Source organism: Equus caballus, chromosome 17, assembly GCF_041296265.1.
Source record: "Equus caballus isolate H_3958 breed thoroughbred chromosome 17, TB-T2T, whole genome shotgun sequence".
NCBI classification, from domain to species: Eukaryota; Metazoa; Chordata; class Mammalia; order Perissodactyla; family Equidae; genus Equus; species Equus caballus.
Window position 1 is genome coordinate 78,878,578 of NC_091700.1, and position 6,030 is coordinate 78,884,607.

The window sequence follows — 6,030 nt, forward strand, 5'->3', positions numbered from 1 at the left end:
TAATTTGTAAATCATAGCTAATTTGAAAATAACATTGTGTTGGTTACTCTCTCATTTCTCTACACAATGTAATAAACACCTCCTTTTCAAAGACAATAGGTATAGTAACACTAATTTTTCAGTCAATGGATGCAAATTTCAAATATGATATAAATTTAGTTATTTTATTGCCCTTTTTCACTTTCAAATTTTTCCATTTTAATAAGATGTATGTAATTTTACTTATATCGAGAGGTGCTATTTCTATTTTGATCCTTGTTCTCGGATCCATATATTCAGGCAATAGGAGATATGAATGGCAACAGACATCACCATATACCTCATTCCTTAAACCATCACCCCAAATTTGCAAGATCTTGTTTTTAGCTGGCATCATAACTGAGGCTCCAAGGGGATATTCCATAGCTCTGTAAAGCCAATCTCAATTGTATAATGTGGAACATAGGTGAGAACAACGTATGCTGTGAATGTCAGCGCACAACCACAATTCTTTTTTTGAATAAAATTTTCCTATTCAGAAGTCAAGTTGTGTGGGATAATGTATTAGGGATATAACTTCAACAAAATTAAAAACAATAGAATTTTCATAAAATTAAAAAGATACTGAGAATTGAACACACAAAACAAATCGACAAACACTAACCTAAAGAAAATGGAGCAAAAGTACAGTATGACAATTCTTTTTATCCTATATTTCTGGTTGACCTTTGAGCCTTTATGGTCTGAGATTGTCTAGCTTGTGGAAAACAGAAAATGTAGCCACTTCAGGGATGTGATTGTTTACTGAGACCAGAAAATTAAACTTCTAAATTGGAAAAAAGAGACAAAGAAGTTATAAACAATCTTAGGGTAAATAAATACTAGTATTAAAGAAGCATAGTGCAAAATTTTAGCAAGCAGTATAACTTAATTGGAGCACAAAGTACAACTTTTGGCACAGAGTTAGAGAGAAGTTTTTCCCCTTTTCATGTTATAGTAGCATAGATTTGAAGATTTAAGAGCATCTGTATATGCCATCTTTTGCATGAACACTGAGATTCTCCAAACGGGCTGTGGTAATGATGAGTCTTTGTTAAAGTGTTTAGGGGTATGCAGTATGCGTAAGAAGGAGCTAGAGTCTTCAAGCCAGAAGCACACCAATGCAGGCTGTAGTTGATAGACTTTCAGGGGTTATATGATGCACTGGGGCTAAGATATATTTGAGTTACATTATATACCTTCATTTTCAAATTATTATATTACTTTTAGTCTTTAACATTATGTTATCAACAGTTAAATGGGGAAGCTCATTGAAGATATTCAAAAGTGAGTGGGTGACCCTTTGAGTGGAGGATCAAGGTATGCCACTATTTTATGAATGAGTTGGCCGTATGTTCAACCCCAAATACAAATGGCGGGAAATTCATGCTAAGCAAAGCAGGATTATTTCTGAGATGAGTTGCTAATATGGACAATATGAAAGTAGGAGAAGAATGAAAGTGCCCTCAAGTAATCCCAAACTACTACAACTAACACTCACAATAAAACTTTCGCTTCAGCAAAGAAGTTTCCTGTTACATGGCCACTTAGAGGTACAGCAGTCTACTTAGACCAGATAATTAAACTTCTAAATAGGGAAAAGAAAATAGAAGGCATAAACAATCTTAGGGGAAATTAATATTTGCATTTTGTCTAGACTCAAAGAACCTTTGTCACTGTGAGTCAATCATTTTCCATTCCCCATTATTCCAGTAAGAGAAACCTGTTTCCTCTGGGAAACTACCCCATCCCCTACTCTCAGTCTTTGTTGTTGGTGAAGCTTCAAGCTGAATCTACCACACTAGTAGTAAGCATTGGAATCAAGACTGGCTAAACAGCACCTCGTAATTTCTTGGCCACACTGACTGGTTCAGGAAAGAGAGCAATATACCTACCTATTCTATTTATCGATAGTGGTAAATTTCATGAAATTTACCATAAAGTTGAAATTTGTCTCTCTTTGCACCTGCCGCTTTTATGCCTTATGACATCTTTTCTTCCTTAAACAACCAGTCTAATTTTAGAGGCGTTTGGGAAATGTACTATAGATACTCTCTACTCACATTCAAGGCATAATTACATGTTGCATTGAATGTTTTTTCTTTCAGTTGAGACCTTAAGGCAATACCTCTGATCTGGACATAAAACCCTTTGCAAACTTGGATATGAATATTCTGACACTTCAGTTCTTCAAAGGAAATGTTTCTCAGACTCTTAATATATGAATTATGCATATTAATTTTCAAAGTTCACATGAGTTGTTTTCATTTTTAATTTTTCTCATTTCATGAAATATTTCCAGAAAAACTAAAAAAGGATCAGTCAAAACTTATTTGTCCAGACCTTCATGAAATCTTTTCACTTTTGCAGTTTAGTTGAAATCTAGTATTTTATTTATTTATTTTCAAAAGTATTAACACGGTCATTTTCATAGCTTTGTCATGTTTTTCTATTTTCTCTATATTTATAGTTTTATTTTCATCCTCAATCCTTATATTACGTATTTCTCCCTTCTTTCTTATTTATTGCTTATATCATAGGAGTATAAATCTATTTATAGGAGTTTCACAGTTTTTAAAAATTTTCTACTCTATGCCCATGTTCTATCGTTTTCTATTCTCTTATATTTTTCTTTTGCCTCATTATTATTTTCTGCTTTCTATTATCTTCTACTTTGAAGAACACAAGGATAATAAATCACATTTATGCATTTGTGTTAAATGAGAAAATTGCAAGCATGATTTTATGCATCTGTTTGTTAATTGGTAACAATACTGTCTCCTTTACTCTGTTCTTTGTCCCCTTGGCTGCTGGATGCATTCTTCTACAAGAAATAAGGAAGTCAAGTTGGTTGGTGTATTTCGGTCCTATATAATTTCCTAGTGTCTAACAAAATATCATATGTTGGCTCAAGAGGGGATTTGTACATTCTGAGCTGTGTAAACTCCAAATGTATCATGTAAATGAAAAGCTACAACATAAAATCTGCCCTGGAAATGGGATTCTTTCTGTCTCTATAAATGCTTTATGTAGCACCCATATATCTTAAACAGAAAACTGGGCTTATTCCGCATGGCAATATGGAATATGTAGAAAATAAACAGAGTAATTTGGGAAACATTCTGGATGTGACAAAATGGAAAGTTGAAGCAGAGAAGGAATAGTTTAACTATTCTCAGTTTAGTATTGTCTTTACGTGTCTCAATTATTGATATAATGTTATGATATAGCATAATCAATAAATGTTGATATAATTAAAATTTGTGTTTCCTATCCACGCTGTATGTTGTGACAGAACAACCCACAGTGTATACCAATTTGGGTGATTTCTTCTGGAAGGTAATAAAAATTTCTTCTACTTAGGCAATAAGTCGATTACCAGACTTTATTTTTAATATTGTTGTGTGAGTTCACCTGTTTTTATGTATATATGTATTTTAGTCACCACTGGGAGACTTATATTAGGGTCCAAAAGCCAGGTGACTTTTTCAAACTGAAATCTCACTGATTTTGTTTCAATAACAAAAAATAGAACCAACAAGCAAAACAAAACTTTCTAATTTAATGTGATTCAGTTCAATTCAATTCAGGTTATCATAAATTAGATTCAGTAAATATTTATTCTTTCCCAACTCCAACAGAACTCAGATAGTGATTTAATACCAATTTGCATGTCACAGACATCCTACCAAAATACACACATTATTAACTTTCCCACCTTACTTTCTGGATTTTTTTTTTTTTTATTGGCCAAGTACATTATCATTTTTTCTCTCCACAATGCTTCTCAAAGATTCTTTTCTCACAGTTTTGCTGAGTAGGCCATGAGCATCTTGACACGATTGCCAAACAAAAGCTGTTTAACCCAGGGATAGACATTTAACTCAAAACAGACACAAGAGAGACACTTGTTCTGAGGAGTTAGGAATGGGAACTCAAATGCTACCCTAAACAATACGCACTTTAAGAGACAATGCAGAGATGTGACAACAATAGAGCTAAGAAAGAAACAGGTCAAGAAAGAGGAGCAATGATGACAAGTCAAGTGGCCTGAGAGAAAGAGAAACAGAAGTGAGAGAACAATAATTTTGGTTCCTGAAGTAGTACCAGTTCCTTGACCAACTACATCGTAAAGTCAGGCTGAACTGTTGCTCTCAGATTCTCTGTGACACTTCTGTAACCATTCAACACATTTTCCATTTGTCTTAAGGTCATTCGAGTGAGTTTTGGTTCCTAGTAAACAAAAAATCTCATAGAAAGGCAATAACCTTATTTCTTTATATTTCCTTTATATCAGTATTATATATTTCTATACAAAAAAATTTATTCTGAGTCTTGTGTATTACTCATTGGTTTTAATGACTAATGATTTTTGTTCCCACTCATTTCTCATAATCCTTCATGTTTGTCAAATTAGCACTCCCGTTATGTAACCTTGGACACTTAAAGATGGCTCTGTCCTTTACAAAGGTTTTGCTATAAAACATTCACTGTTTAACTTTCTAAATAATAATAGAAATATGGAATATATCCAAAAAATAGTTTCTGAAATGAATAAATTCGGCTTTGATAAATAATCTGACTCATGAAAAACATAGAAATCCTTTTGTTTTAATATATTTTTTCTTGAATATCTGGACTTATATTAAAATTTGCAGTGAATTTTTACAACTTAAATTATCATAGGGAAGCAATCAACAAAATTCTGCTCAATAGTATCTTTAAGCTGAGAAAACATGAGATCAAATTGCTCCTATCTAGGGATTATGAAAAAGTTTTCATTTATATGTACCAGGTGAGAGTGGGAGAAGAGAGCACAGGCAAATATGATGCAGGAGTGGGAAAATGAGAGAGAATGAAGGTTGTGGGTTGATTGTGGCTGCATTGCCTATACTTCATGAAATTATTATACATTATAATTTATCTCTAAAAATACCGTGCATGTTCATTTCTTTCAAGCTTAAGCTATCATTTCACAGTTGAATAGACTGAGCTTTAGGAGACACGGTTTAGTTTATAAAGATCACAGAACTGGTTATTAACAGAACATGGTCTCCTTATCCTCTCTCCACCGTTTTTCTACTTTGTAATTCTATTGTAACCAAGAAAAAAAGAGAAAGAATCATAATTCTACTTTCCACATTTTCCTGTTCATACTCTTTCACTCCATCACTGATTTTAGGCACTCATGACTTGTATTTCTCATGCAGCAAGAGGAAAAACACCACAACAATGTTGGCTTGTGGTTCATCATGCAGTGCATGCAAATTAAAATAGTCTATTATATTTGTATTGGTAGTCATTTTGCTATTACCATAATATCAGAAAAAGTGTATCTACAGCATTTTAACACTATCGAAATGCCAAAAATCATCACAATAGAGAAGACAATTATGTATTCTTGCTATATGATATAAACAATATCTGTTTCAAATTATAAGGCACAGAGCACATACAAGCATAAGTATCAAATTGCTCAGCTCCTACAAATCTACTGCAGTTTCACAAGCATCAAATCAATGTGTTTCTCTTTTCAAGTCTACTAATTTATGGTAATCTGTTCTGCTAGCAGGCTCTCTGAATATCTTTGCATATTAAAAGTATTTGGATAATTCGAGAGCAAAGTCTTTTTGTCATTAAAGTAAGGGCATTCTTTTTTCTTTAATAACAAAAATAAGATTTTTTTTCTAATAAATACACTTTAAAATATTTCTTAAGAGATCATCCTTCAAGAGGGAAAACAACTTCAACGTTCAAATGAAAAAAGCGTGGTGAAATTTGCAGCTCCCCAAGTTTTATCACTCAGATAGTCCGTGGTTTACGTGAAAGGAAGTATATCATTTCCTTATTTCATATGTGCACAGTTCTGTACTTAGTACAGAAGCTATGTAAATTTCCAAAGACTCTGAGTCTGGCAAAAAATGCCAAGGACTAGACTTTTGGTGCTCTCTGATCATTGTAATTCATGGGATACTTCACTCTTTAGTGTTGCTCAGATTGTCTCCTTTATTC